This window comes from Enoplosus armatus, chromosome 3 (genome assembly GCF_043641665.1).
Source record: "Enoplosus armatus isolate fEnoArm2 chromosome 3, fEnoArm2.hap1, whole genome shotgun sequence".
In the NCBI taxonomy this organism is placed as follows: Eukaryota; Metazoa; Chordata; class Actinopteri; order Centrarchiformes; family Enoplosidae; genus Enoplosus; species Enoplosus armatus.
The window spans coordinates 6,041,270-6,057,164 of NC_092182.1; the positions used below are offsets into that span (position 1 = coordinate 6,041,270).

A 15,895-nucleotide genomic window follows, 5' to 3' on the forward strand; every position below is an offset into this window, starting at 1 on the left:
CTGCGGTTTCCCCCCATACCATCCTAAGACAACTCCTCCCTTCTCTCCCTCCCTCCCTCCCTGGGTGTAGCAGCGCTGGGCTGGGGACCCTGCCCTTGTTTTCTTGCTCTGGCATTGCCCTGAGTCTGACCCCCTCAGAGTTCACGTTAGAGGAAACCTCTTTAGCCAGCCTCTAAGGTCATTGCTCTTTCCTATTCCCACCCAGAGATATACACACAAAGCTGTAGCACACGGCTGTACAACCAGATTGGACTACTACAACGCTATCCTGGACTTTGTGTCTGCATGAGTGTGTATGTGCACTCACAAGCGCTCTTAAAACCCAGAGTGAGCTCATTCCAGAGTGGAAAAGTGTAGAACGGATGGGAGCCATTATGCAACTCCTGCTCCGCAACTGCAGGCTAGGACATGCAGCCCAGTCACCCACCACCAGCACTACTACTTCAAGAAGAGCACCAAGTCTCAGACACGCACTCTCCACCATAAATCTGCGTCGCATGCTTCTTGTCTGTCTACCTTTCACCACCCCTCTCTAAATCTGCCTGTCCTGCTCCAGCTGCGACTCTCACTGCCCTCCCTTCTCTCTTTCTTCCTTCCTTCCTTCCTGGTTTCTGTCCTAAGGCTCACCTCTGCAGCAGTGGAGAGAGATGACATCAGCCCTCAGTCAGCCTCACATCCTGAGACGGACAAACAGCAGAGCTGAAGGCTGCTTGGGGTCTTTCTGAAAGCAGAGGATGTACAGCAGAGTGGTACAGCTTCTACTCTGGTTGTGGGGAAGTAATACTGAAAACCTGAGTGAACGGAAATGCAATTTTCTTCAAAAGTCTCTTTGTTACATAAAACTGCACCAAAACAACTCTGTTCTCGTGGCATTTAGACAACTGCACATCACAACTTACTGTGCTTTTCATTGGTTCACTCACATTAACATATTGCACTAAAAGTTTGACTGAAATCTGAAAACAAGAAGACTACACCTCACGAGCAGAGTGAGAGATTGTGAGTAGCAGCCCACCAAAACCACAGATGAGTTGTCTCAACAGGCCTGGCAGTATGCCACTGACCTGAATCAGAGCTTCATTTGACAATGTGAAACTTGCTCTGGGACAAGATGAGAATTGTTGCACAAACAGCAGCTGCCAATGTGAGAAATACAACATCTCATGGTTAAAAATAAAATGGTCTGAATCTTTAATGGATTGTCCACCTGGGTCGTGTGTGTGTGTGTGTTTCTCTGCATATACCACATGCTCACCTTGACCAGTACAAGCCCCAGTCAAGCTCCATTCAGGGTCAAGTGTCGCTTCAATGTCTCAACATCTCCTGGAAACAGAAAGAGAAAACAAAAAAGGTCATGGACTGTGGTGCTCTCTGAATGTCTGGATGGCTCCTGCTTCAGCGCCCGATGAAAATAGCACAAGCTCTTAATATGTTTTGCTTTCACAGAAATTCATGGGAAAAACTGATTTCTAAAATTGCACAGGAAGCCACAGCAGATAGCATCCTGTTTGCGTCCTCCCCTCAGCCCGTTCCACTGCGTCATCACTTCCCTTTCCTGGAAATGTGGCAACTCATCCACCCTATTTACATATTCTGTTTATCAGGCTGGTTCCCTGTCGTCCTGGTTCCTACGCACACCTTGTATGATTGCTGCTGGGGCATCAGAGGCTTTCCAAAGCTTTGCTAACTCAGCATTAAGACAACAAGGCAGTGTGCAAATGGCTCCCTTCTCACAAATAGTCAGAAAACTCAGAACTGAAAAAAGCAATCATTATTTATTAGTCATTATTTACTATACTTTATAGTAACCAACACCTTTCTTTACTACCATTTTTTAAATAATCAATGCTTATAATTCTTTAAGAAACATTTGGCAGACACTATACATGTGCTAGTAGCCATTTGGTCAATGCTTTCATAACTTTCAGTACTTTGCAATCCTATTCATAATCACAATAAAGAAGGCTCTCTAGGGTTTTGCATTTTCTCATCAGAGCAATTGGATAAGCTTTCATCAAAGCAACAGAAAAGATTCTCTCTTGAGATGGTCACCAACATCTGTGTGTACAGTTTTTCCATTTCAAAATAGCAGTTACAATATTACACTCAGATATAATAACTTTAGCTGTGTGCTTAGGATTTTTCTAGCCACATTTTCATACTGAAGGACCCGTCATAGGGTCCTAACACAAAAACTGGGAGGGCCTGGTCTTCAGTGTTTTGGTACAAACTGCTCCCAAAACCACTGACCTTTAGCACCATCATCCTACTGCCGTAGATAAGCCTGTCAGATGTTCTTTCCCCCATGAAAGCTAATAATAATCACGCTGCCCTAAAAACAAATTCTTCATAATACAGCTACAATAATGCGTGACTTTAAGATTCATCAAAAAAAATAAGTCTTGAACAACTGGTGTTCTAAAGGACAAGCTAATTAAAAATACATATCAAAAGAAATAAACTATAAGACTTGGATTTGATAAATGTTTCAACTCCTGAGAAGAAAAAGGTTTAGTCTTATTAGTCATAGGTCTAACTCACAATCATCACTGACCACACATATGCAGAGTGTGTGAGTGTGTGAGTGATCCTCCACCACAGACCACTGATCACATCAGTCCTAAATGCAGGGCTGCTACTGAGCTAATGCTGCAGCTGAATAATTTAACACAGAGAAAGAGAGAAAAGCGTTACCTCCCTGTCAACTGTCCAAACATGGTTTAATAATTCCAAGTCGACTCTTTCAAACACCAAAACACCAGATCAACAATTCACAGAAACTAGAGTGAGAAAGCAACATTTTTGAGCATATTTTTCTTATCTTTTAGTCATGTCATATCCTCAACTCTCATTCATGATCATTATTGTTAAACCTTGCAAATCCATGCGTTTCCTGTCATTGTTTACTGACACCGGTACAAACACACACATGAGTAACTTCTGGAAGTGAAATGTAATTCAAATCAGGAGATATAAGCACTCGTATGAATATGGACTGCAGGAGGAGGAGGAGGAGTCAAGACAGATTGAGAAGAATACAGAGGGGGAGGAGGAGGGGGGGGGCAGGGAGGGGGAGGGGAGAAGAGAGGAGGCATTGAAGAGTGCACTGAGAAAAATAGTGCTGGGTATCACTTAAAAACATTTAGATTCTGGTAGCAATACTGGGTGTTTGACTTTGAAACTGTTCCTAAACAAAACTGGTTTGCTACTTGTTTTGTTTTAAAATAAAAACATCTGCATACTGAATCTGAATACTCTTTTAAAACCAAAATTTAAAAGTTCTCTATTTCAATGCAATACCAAAAACCCCCGAAAAAAGTCAGACTGCAAAGGAACGAAATATAAGCTTCAGTGAAATGGTGCAAATAGTTAAGTGCGAAACAAAAAGTTGTGTCTAATGCTGACTGCTGTTGAATTATTGGGGTAAGAACTGAAGTTGCAGTCAGGTCAGTTTTGAAAGAGCACCCGTAGTTTTACCTGCAGGCTGTGTCTAAAATCACTCCTGATTCACTATATAGAGCTCTACATTTACTGTCTTCCATTGGGTTTGAATACTGACTTATAAAATTACAGTTGTGCACTGACTGAGCTTTGACAGTGAATGTGCTTGTTCATCTGGTCAGAAGTGACAGTGGGCAGAGAAGTGACAGACTCAAGCTCTCATACTTCAAACCCCATTGACTGTGAGGGGTTTTGCGTCCTTCATCAAAACAACCCGCCAACATTGCAACCACTCGTGTACTAATCTTGCGTTAGAAAACAAGTACTTAAACGTCATCACAGACATGATTATCTTACAAGGATACAAGCGCTGGATGCCTCAAAGCTCGTATCGAGCATGACTTCACTAATGCGGAGTAAAAAAAGCATGTCCAAAGACATAGGCTATCTGTCCCCTGATTCTTGTGTTCTCTCAGAGAGCGATTTTTCACACAGGTCTCATTTGAATCACTTCAGCAATTCTGCAGCCTCAGTAAGTGATTGGTGAGTTGGGGAGATAAAAACATTTTGAAGACTGTTATGCTGAGTGGATGGCATCATAGCCATCATAGCCATAGCCACTCTGAGGTCTGTTTGCAACCAGAACATTCCTCACTGAATTTACTGTGTTTGAAGAGACTATATGAGCAAGACAGCCAATCACCCTTGTGGATCTCTAAACAACAACAACCAAAAAATGCCTATTCTCTTACAGATATGATGGTGATGAGATTACCAGGTAAACCTGGTACTGAATGACACACTGCAGTATCAAATTATTTCAGTTAGTATTATTAAAAAAAACACTATTTCAATACACAGGCATTTGGCTTCAGGCCAGAACTGCAGCAGTGTGAGTCAGTCAGTCAGGACCAGAATAGTGAGGAGGACATTCCTGCTCCGCCTGAAATAAAGCCTGCAATCTGAGATCCCTGAGACAATGAGTGGCAGGCCCCACAATAAACACTGGCCCACCCAAAACAAAGATCAGACAAAGTGAGGCACACATACACACAATTATAGATCCCCCAAAACACAGCCAAAGCACATGAGCCCAAACTGTCTTTATTATAACTGTGAGAGAGAAAGGGGTTAAACAGCTCAGGGTTTGAGGGTGTGGAAACACAGTAAAATACTGAAAAAATATGTTTCTTTCTTTCTTTCAAAGTCATGGTAGGCATGAGAGCTACTAGAAGCATTTAGCATCATTGCTTCACTACACACACACACACACACACACACACACACACACACACACACACACACACGTAATAAAGCAACAAAAGGTGTCCACTTGAGTTTGGGACATCAAGAGCAAAACAAAAGGACAGAATGACTTCCTGTTTTTCTTCAAAGAACTTCTCCACCTCCTGCTGAGCATACAACCAGCTATACACTAGGTTAAGTGCAATTGGAGCTCACACCAAACGTGGCCTCAATGTCTTTGTTCAAGAACAAATCCTAGGGAAATCTGAAGCCATGTTGTGCAGAATCCGAATGTCAACTCTTATGAATTGGGCCCTTTTGGACATTAATCATGAATAAAAGTAAATAATCAATAAATGCATATTTGGATTTTCCCTCCCTTCCAAAAAACACCTTGATTTTTTTGAGGTGAATGAAAAAGATTTACGAATTGATGTTATTGAATTTTATCAGCTCTGCACACTTTCTGTGGTGTGTGATTGCAAAAAAAGGTTTTTGGCTAACTTTAAAGATAGGAACCCTTTTACACCGACACACAGTCCTGATTTGAACAAGCGAGCTAAACAGACTGTTGTAATGTGAGCGACAGCTAGAGAATTAGCTGTCCACGCTATAGGATGACTGATTTGAAGTATAACAGGCTGACGAATGTGTTGTCTAATACAACCCACCTGTTGTAATTCTGCTCTAATTAAAATGCTGCCTCAACAACAAATACTTAACGAGGAACACCTTCTGGAACTAGTTATTGACACGACCAAATTAATCTGGTGCAACTAAACCTATCTAAATAAATCACAACCTTTTCACAATGTATTTATGAGTCTTCGACATACTGCGTAATGTGTGAGGGAAACACTGTAATGTTGTGCTCCCGTTTGGTCTCGGAAGTAGGTTAGTACTGTCACGAGCCAGGCCACGGCAAAGCGAGAACACTGTTGTACGGAGAAATCAGAAAATCACAAGCTAGTTAGCTACGCATTCTAGCTGTTATGGTAATGGTGAGATATGTGGCAGATATGCATGTATCCAAAAGTACTGTATCCTTCTGGACCTCAGCAAGGCAAAAAGAACAAGGAATTAACTTCAGTTGAAATCGAATGGCCATTACAATCAATAAAGAGGTGTTGCCTGAACAAACTTGTGAATAAAAAAATCACACAAACAAGATGCTTAAAAAACTGCTGAGACAGTAATGTCAGTAAAATTGGAAAGTTCTTTTAAGATAGTTAATTAATGCTGCACTCTAGATGAACAGACAACGCAATCAGATTTAAAAACCAGCTTTACATTTTGAATCAAGAGTTAACTTAGGAAAGGATCCATGCCATAGCACACAAAGTGTCTGACACGTCTGAACTTTCAATGCTGTGAACTCCATGCTGGAACCAATAACTTTGTTACTGTTGCTAGATGGCAGGAAAAACAAGGACGATAGACGACATTACTGCTTTTGTGTCACATAATTTAGAACCAAATTTCACTTAGTTTAGCAGCCATCTGTCATCTTGACATTTTGGGGATTCCCCCTTAATTTTGAGGGACGATAACCAGAAGCAAACACTTTTCATAGAGTTGAATGGACCCTTGTTGTTGGAGAATATTGCTTATTAGCTGTTTCCCTGCCAACATTACACATGATTGCAATGAAACATGGGCAAGTGGGACAAAACTGGAGCCAGAGGGTTTGATGGCAAGATGGAGAGTGCCGCCACACAATGAGATTTAGGGATGGGGATGAGGAGGACATATGTCAAGCATGTGTGTACAAGTTGTGGATTCTGAAAAAGTGAAGCTGTAAATTGTTCAGAGAAAGCCTCCATTTAGATGCTGACGTATTTGTGAAATTCCAGCAAGGCTTAAAAACCAGACTGAAACCATAGGCTATATCCCTTCGTTTTATGTGGGGTGTCTGGTGGTCGAGCAAGATGTTTCTGTCTCTTGATTCCTCTGCGTACTTTTAATATGAAGGTCCATCCAAACCGTGTCCGAGTTGTGAATTGACACTGCCAAAAATAAAACAAACACAAAGCCAATTTTGTTTCATTTCTATTGTACCAAATGAATTCACTTGGATAAGTCTTCCAAATGAAAAGCCTCAACAAGTGTGACTGATTTAGAGTTAACATTAAAGTCACACAAGGAGCAGTTCACAGTGGAATAAAGCACAACTTTCAAAACCACGGCAGTGACACAAATATGAGAGAGGACAAGGAAGTGGAAATGGGAATGCAGCCCACCCTCTCAGATGCTTCTTGGAGTTTGTGAAGCATTTCAGAGAGGCATCAGTAAGAAACCTCAATTAAAAAAAAAAAAAAAAGTGTCCAACTTTTCATTTTGACCTAAAATACGTGAAAAACATAAGTGCAAAAGGTCAGCTATGTTCTTTACATTTTACACGTTTACAAATCTAATAATTGATGCAAACTTTGCAGATGAAAACTAAATGTGGGATGAATTATCAATAAATTAAAACACTGTTTAGCCCATCTGTGATTCATTTACACTGCAAAACAACATACTGTTGACGTGAATTTTCTCATAAAACAAATTTGCAAGGGCACATAAAAACAGTAGATGTATAAAAACACAAAACAGCTATGTGTCCTAGTGTTTTTTCCCCCTCACACTTGTAGTGTACATGATGCCCATAGATGAATGTGGCAGAGAGAAAAGGTAGTTCAAAGCAGAGAAACTGCCTTCATAGGATTGCTTTTTCTCCTAGAAAAAACATCCCCCACCCGTGCCCTGCACACATAACACACACAGCTCAGACAGACTGTGTGTGCATCTCCCCATTTCTCTCACACAAACGGCAACGTGTAGAAAAACCAGGGAAAATAAATGAAGGTGGAAACAAAGAGATGGCAGATTACACTGTGTGTGTGTGTGTGTGTGTGTGTGTGTGTGTGTGTGTGTGTCACACATGCATCTCCAATAACTATCCATCATTAATACAGACAAAGAACAGAAAGAAACAGGAAAGGACCCACGCGGTCACAGATTCAACCAGCTAACTCATGGCATAGCACAACTGTTACGCTGCATCTCTAACAACCCCTTCATTTTCTCGAAGCCTGACGTGTTGGTGTTCATGGCGAGGTGATAAGAAAGAGGACACGGCATCGTCCAGAGGAGACCAAACAAAATGCAGGCAGTTGTGATCACACAAGGCTAATATTATGGAAATGAGTTCATTAATCAATGGCTAAACACCCTTTTATCTGGAGAGCCAGAGCGCTGGGGCCTGATCAGCCTCCATGCTGCCCAGTCTGATAACACACACATCTTCACCAGCAACTGACGCAGATGTAATGAGGAGAAATCTCATGTAGCCTCAGATAATTCAATGTGAACATGTGTCAACCATTGTAATTACTTTTGGCAACGTTTTTTAAATTGACATATACAAAAAAGACTGCTTGGTTTTAACTTTGTGTGTGTGCGTGCGTGTGTGTGTACACATTTCAACTGTGCAACTCAGTGAAAAAGCAGATATTCATTTTCAGACCGCAGCACAGCTCTGACGATTTTCTCTCTGCCGTTCCTCCCTCCCTCCTGCGCTTGTGTCTTTCTCTCCTCCCTCTCTGTGCTCCCTCCCCCCTACTCCCCCTCCTCCTCCTCTCCCCACCGTCCCTGTTGGATTGGTGGAGTAAACACAGGAAGAGAGCGGGCTCTGTTCCACCACGCCAGAGCTGGGCGTTCCTTTAGAGCTCCTGCGCCGGGGTCAAAAGTTTACTGTGGTTTTCATTTCACCTTTCCTCAGCCAATCACAGCACCACACTGCAGCGCCTGAACTCTGACCCCTGCAAAGAATTCCACTCAAAAGATGGTCCGACGCCAGTTTCACAACTGCACCCCCCCCCATCTCCGATTTTTCCCCTTACTACTTCTTTTCCTTTCTTTCAACTGGCCAGCTTCGCGTGTTGACAGAGCCTAGGTGAAAAAGATTCCAGAAATGAGGTACGCGGGGTAAAGGAGAGCACAAGCATAACTGGGGTTTTTAATCCTCACAGTCGTACTTCATTAGAAAACTATCAATGCCTGCTTTCTTTTATCTCCCAGGGCAACAAACAGCTAACCATGGCTAAATAAAAAACAAAATGACACAAAACCTAAATAAAACTACCAAAAGAACTCAAGAGGATCATTTTACAGTCTGACACATAAGTAGAGACCATTTAAGTTTGCTTTGTTTCAATCCCAGTGCAATAAAACCCACAGCATTATGGAATATAAAAAGACAGAACATAAACCTAATTCTTGTGCACTTGATAAGGTCTACTACTCTACTCTTTGGTTTTCCTTTTTCATTTTCCTTCATCTGCCACACATTCTGCCCACCACATGTCCCTCAGTTGCAGGTTAACACTATTAAAAGTGTGTTTAAATGACTTATGAGGACAAGCGGGATACAGGGGTCACAAGGACCAAGTGTTGAAAGACAAATGGTGTAAAAAGAAATGAAGAGCTATGCTGGGCTGGTATCACAACACTCAGGAATCTGTTTAGGAATCAAATCAGAATTGCTCAGTCTGACTGGACACAGACACACATGTACACACACGTACACACGTACACACACACACACACACGTGCTGAGCCATAATCCAACTGTGGGTTTGTTTTTGTCTTGGTGACACTGCACTCTGTTCCCATCTGCTGAGTGATTAAGCCTGCACTGCTAATCAAGTCCCCTCACACTGTAAGAGAGCGGGCAAAGGACAACACACGCTGATCAAGCTGACACGCGAAAAAACAAGTTAAATTGAACTAACCACAAAGCATCAATACTGTACCGGTCAAGTTTAATTGTGGAGGCCAAAATCTTGATGACAATTATAACACAAATAATTATGCAGCCTTCATAAAATGTTGTCTGCAGCCTACTTATTTCTAAATCAGAAGGACTCAGAACTCAGACACATCCAATGGCAAGTGTATAAGCTTAACAGTAACATGTTAGCACATGTTGTTTGTAGCATTGCTGTGGAACTATGTGGAACACATTTTCCCTAGAGTATCTGTAGTATAATGACACCACATAATTTCATTAAACTGAATATATTAGATCAAAATATTTACACAATCACATCTGCAGGACATCCAAACACAACACCGTAAATCTACTTGCAATATTAAACATGCATTTTGACAGGCACTCAAACCATTTTTTCTTCAGTTAAGTTTTATGTAGGATTTCACAGCAAAAGAAAAATGTTGAATTATTAGATTTTTTTTCAGTGAATTTTACATTTAAAAAACTAAGAGATGGCTAAACTGTTTTGCACATTTTGTGCCTCCTGAAGAACGAGTAAGGAATCTTGTAGTCTGTCTGGTTATATTTAAGAAATGTTTAAAATAGTAAGTATTGAACTGTGAACCCTGTATCCTGTAGTGACTGTCTTGTTACACTGCTTGTGGTTACTATATTTGCTTGTCTGTCAAAGGAAATGTATTGAAACTTACAAAACCATGTGGGTTGACTTCATCCACAATGCGCCAATACACACTTATTCTGATCTGCCCCACTGACTGTGTTTTTGGGCAACTGTCAAATTCTGCCATCTCCACTTAAAACCAAACTCATAAATAATGTTTAGCTTACGTCCAACATGGAACAGGGTAGTCACAGGGTAGTATAGACTGTTACAGAGATGCTAACTGAACAGGGACCTCTAGTTTTCCTATTTTAGTCACACCGCGGTCATATAGATTCACTTTGTCCAGTATGGCCATTGCAATCAGATGAGCATATATGCGAACCACAAGAAACAAGCCGAATGGAAACATGGCGGTCACTTGCCAAAAGTAGAGTCACCTCCATATAAAATACTGGACGGGACTAATGGCTGACTTTTGTGACTTTTTGGTATATAAAAACTACTGTATTGGAGAAAAGCTTCGTGTGATGTGGCAATGTCAGGAGGCAAGTGTTGGCTCAGCTATTCTGGGGACAACGGTAAGCTCCAGAGCAGCAACCTTTTGATTGGAGTGTTGCCTTAACGACAAGCCACATACACAAGGGTGACGTCACCAGTCGCAGAGCGCAGTAATGGTAAAAGGAACATTTTCCACTTTATCCAAAAAGGAGGGGGGAAAAAAAATCAGTCCAATTAATAAATGAGTGTTGTTGTAAAAAAAGGGATGATAATAAATTATCTGACACAAGCCTTGCCAGTGTTGACATGCTGTAGTAAGTCTGGAGCCTTTAACGATGGCGTGGAAGTCTGTCATTCACAACTTGACTTTTCTTTGAACTCAAGGCTGCAATAAAGTAGAAATCACACTAGTGGAAAATCTAAATACTGTCTAGCACTGTGCTGTGAGCAAATGTCTGCACACTCACTGCAACTTGTGGTAATTTATTTTAATTAAAGGAGCTTTTAAATTGCAGGTGAACTGCAAGATAGGAGACGCTCTGTGCTCTTACAGTCCCTGCTTCCATGGTCACATACGCGCACATATCCTCTTACAACTTGCAACTGCAGCGCCATGCCAGCCACAGCTGCCTCTCAATCCAGACAGACCCAGAAACCCCACCCCACTGCCACATAAGTCCAACATTAAACTGTTTCATCTTGGAGATGTGCGGAGAGAAAGAAAGAGGAACACAATGCAAACAAAAGGGAATAGATGCAACCAACCATTTGATACAGTTGAATTACAGGGGAGGGAGTACTGAGGGCAGTAAGAGTGAGCTTTGTGAAAATTTGGGACAGAGAACATGCACACTTTGCAGTGGTTGAGGCCAAAGCCCCTAGTTGTTTTGTTTGCAAACTAACTATTTGGCCTGTGCAAACACACCTTTTTAAATTCTTGTGTATTTGATGGTGGCAGAGAATACACGGGACAAGACAATTGGAGACAGGGAGAAGATGGAGTGTCCATGTAGCAGTTGAGAAGTTCATCCAGACATGACAGTGTGTCTTTTCTCTTCCCATCTTTACCAGCCTCTCTTTCTCCTTCTCCTTACGCTGAATAACAGACAGAGAGAGCATCTGGTAGTAGTTATCTCACAAACCAAGCTGCTTTTTTTTTTTCACCCTTGCTGTCTCTCCCCCAAAGCATTTTTTTTTTATAAAAGGGGGCCTTAAACAAAACACAAACAAGGTCTTGCTAACATTTTACAATGGTAACAAAACTAGGCCAGGGAGCTACCCTCCCACTGGCTTGTTCAGGTGAACCCGTTTTACGAGCATTCTTCAGCTGGGGGAGCGAAAGTTAAAGGGGGAGTTGAAGTTAAAGAGGAAGGGCAAGGAGGGGAGGGGGGGGACAAAGCTCTTGGCACCCCCTTCCCTAATAAACTCTTGCCTTCGTCCAATCAACGAGGACTACAGAGAGTCAACTGTTCCAAATCCTTGCTGGTTATAAACTGGAATTGGGTGCAATGATTGCTTCAGGCTGCCCGTTTGGCTTGTAGAAGTGTGCATGGCTCACATATGGCTCAGCTAGCCCAACACTTGCGCATTACCTCAGAGTTGACGAAGAGGGGACCGAAGGGATGAATGAGACGTGACTTCAAACAGAGTCAGAGTGCAAACTGCACCGCTTGACTTGGGACTCAGCGGACTGGCTGTCTGGCTTCCTCTGAATAGTGAATAAAAATCTGGTTTCAGCAGCTCTCATCTCATATTCTCACTCTCACTTGTTTGGGCGAAGTAGTTGTAAATATTTTAGTATTGGAAACACGACTGTCTTGTTAAGCAGAGTTTTCTATATTTAGCTTTCCAGAGGTAGGCGGAAAAAGCAAACCTACCTGTTGAGTACTACCACACCAGAGAGTGGTATGTGCACTTCAACAAACACAAATACAGATCACTGTCCCTGCATGAGTGACCTTGAGATGAGGGGACTAAATAGGATGTTTTACACAGCATGAGCCGACCACAGGAAACGTTTGTATTCTTAAAACTTGGTTGTAAAACACCAACGAAAAGTCAGAGTCAAGTCTAAATGGCACAGAGTAACTGTTGAATACTCCAACTTGACTTGGAAACAGGACAAGGTAAATCCTCTTTTCCTGAATGGCAAGTACTTGTTGCAAGTCATCAGTCAGAGACAGCAACTCTGGTGTTTTCCTTCACTAACCCTACACTACCTGTGCTGCTGCCTAACAAAAAGATACTAAGACCAAGGAGTCATATTTCAATTAGGGAAAACAATTAGGCTTTCCTTTCAGCTCTGCGTGTCATCAAGAGTCCTCTCAGAGCCGCTGCTCACCCACACAGCTATTAATCTTAAATTGAACACATGCCACATGACCGATTGGCAGTTACTCTAAACGAAACTTATTATCAATGTCTCCGTCTCTGTTAAGGCACACAGACTTACGAAACACTAGAAGAATGCCATCTATTCAGACATCAGTGACGAAAAATGCAGCTCGACAAAGACAGATTAGAGACAGTTAACAAAAAGTGGCTCTGCCACACAGAAGTGGCAAGCTCTCCACTTGTTTTTCCTCCCCTTCTCGGATACCAGAATCAATACACAGATGTATCAAAATTGACAAAATCCAAACACTTCCCAACCCTACTGAGTAGCTACAGATGTCACTAAATACATTCAAAAAGCTAAATTTAGTGTATTATCTGCCATGTCTGCTCCCAAGATGTATTAGTTTACCAAGTCTGTTTTTCTCACAGAAAATATATTTTACATTTTCATTGTATTGTCGACAGGATGCCAAAATATTCAACTCCAAAAGTAACCTCTGTGAGTATTAACTAAAAATCAGCAATGCTAGTAAATGGATGATTATTCGATTATCAATCAGGCGATCTGATGTAACCACAGAATCTGCCACCACAGAGAGACTTCTCCCAGTCCCATGAGAAAAAGTGATAAGTTAATGAATTATTGAGAGCACAGGGGCCAGCAGACAAAGAGCGAAAGCCATGCATCCCAGTCACTTCTTCACCCCATCTGCAGTCAAAGAATCCCCCCAAAGATTGATTCATTGTTAACGCAGCCTGACACCCTGTGTGTGAGGGAGAAAGAAAGTGGTAGATAAAGGGACAGAGGCTGGGGGACAGGGGGCTCCTTTCGCCAAGAATATGAGCAGAAGCAGTTCATTGGACAGGTTCCCACAGTGGTCATTCTACCACTTACAAAAATAACACATACGTGAGTTTGAGTAATGGCATTCCATCAGACTCAAAATAAAGAGAAGTTAGCTCATCCGACGGCTGCAGCACCATTCTCACTTGTTAAGCCCCGGCTACACGCCATCTAAATGTCCACATTATTGAGATAACGCAGCCTATTTAATGAGTGGCCCGTGTGAAATGATATAAGCAGGAAAATTCCTGCGACAACTAACCCATGTAGAAATATGACAATAACATCTAGATGATTTCAGAAACTCTCACATGGAAATAAGCATTGAGCTGTAAATACCTGCAAGTATTGGCAGGGATGCCCTGAGGCTAAGAGAGCTACAGCACACCTAGACCTCAACTGTTTAAGTGGAATGACTAACTTACCTCCTCATTGTTTGCCTACACATGAGCACGCTCCCCAAGAATGTCATCTTACCACCTCAAAAAGTGAGTGCTCAGCATACACCTTGTCAAGCACAGAGAAAGCACAACTGGACTCTACCTGAACCCTGGAAGTGTTCATCCTCCCCTGCACCGAAACACATTCATCTCCCTCTGCCTGTTTGTCTGTCTCTCTCTCACACACACATATATGCACCTAAATATGATTTATCAGCGGTGAAAAACATTTATCATGGTGTGATGGGCCATTATACCAGCCATTACAATCACGGATACGTAATCTCACTACAACCATGCAAATAAATAACAGATGCTGTGGATCCTCCAGAGCAGCCACGCTTAGCTGGTCAGTTCAAGTTTGGTTGTGAGCAGTGGGGGACAGTGATGTGCTGGTAAACACAAGGTGGTTAATCCTGACCTGCAGCTGGTTAACATCATACATTTGACAACCACCAAGAAAATAAAACTTACTTTCTGAAAAGAGGAAATTTGTGTTTTTCTAATTACACATGACTGAACTTCAGCTACATTGGCTTGCTGTTATTTGTTAAACGGTGTTGCATTTATGTGACAAATCAAAAGGCAAGAAAACTATCCCACAAACAAAATGTAGGTACACTACACCGTGTTTAAGTGTATTTACCCTCCACTACATATATTGTGGGGGCGAGACAACCGGAACAAATAAGCAATGGACAATTTTATTTTCATTTTGTCACCCAAGACAACTACTACGGTAACGTTAGCTGTGAACGCTGTGATCCTGCAGCCCCATTTGTACCGAAACTGTAAAGCAAGTCAGACCGTCTGGTAAAAAGAAATATAGTGCCAAAAGCTATTCAGCTGTGTTGTGCACAATGAACACGGTCCAGTGGCGCTACAAAGTTAACATTAACGTTTTGAAAGCCAAACGAGTACACTCACAAGCAGTGTTGAGTATTAACAGCTAGGCTATAGCACCCCAGCGAATCAGAGAGCCTGTATCTCGTAAACTTTGTAGCTAGCGGATAATGGAAAGACCAACAAACACCGTACCCGATAAGAATGGCACATTATCAAGCCAGACTTTACTTCAATTATTATCTTATTTATAGTTTCGGAGCCAATAATATCACAACAAACATTCCATAACAAATAGACAGTGGTAAGGTGGCTCATTGTATCACGGTAGCTTAAAAACCACAGCCTGCGCGGAAGCGGAGCGACACCAACTGCTTCTGTGACAAATTTGCGCGTTCAAACACACACTAGCATTAGTTCAAAACTTGGGTATAACCGAATCATGAAGCAATTGCAGAAAACTCACCGGCTTCGACGCTTTCATTGAGTAGAGCAGTTTCTTTTACGCCTCTACAAACTCTCCGCCATCTTCGGCAGGACCGTGTTTGTTTAAATGCGAAACACTCCCAGAGCGGAGGGAGCCAGCTTGTAGCAGGGCGACTAGACTTCTGGGTAATGTAGTTGCTTTCCTTCTCAAGCTGCATCAAACAGTTTGACACGTCCTACAAATGAACTACACGTACACCAATACCCATAGGTGATATGAGCAGCAGTCACTGATATTATTAGGGGAGAGATTTAAAAATGTATTTATAGGCTGGCAGGAAAGCAGCTTTATGCAAATTACTTATCATGCCCATAGAGTATTACATTATCATGATATTCACTGTGCATACAATTACAAAAATATTTTTTACAATATG

At 41.9% G+C, this 15,895-nt stretch overlaps 1 protein-coding gene across 4 annotated transcripts in view; it reads right to left on the bottom strand.

Moving 5' to 3' along the window:
- The window catches only part of LOC139282616 (nuclear receptor coactivator 3-like), a 28,600-nt gene extending 13,026 nt beyond the window's left edge, over positions 1-15,574 (bottom strand). For 3 of the 4 annotated variants that reach the window (XM_070902412.1, XM_070902411.1, XM_070902409.1), the window contains exons 1-2: positions 15,499-15,574; positions 1,256-1,323 (exon numbers count right to left, since the gene is read on the bottom strand). The gene's annotated coding sequence lies outside the window, so the exon portion shown is untranslated. The remainder of the gene's footprint in view (positions 1-1,255; positions 1,324-15,498) is intronic. The other variant, XM_070902410.1, reaches the window with a different exon arrangement.
- Between the last annotated feature and the right edge of the window lie 321 nt (positions 15,575-15,895).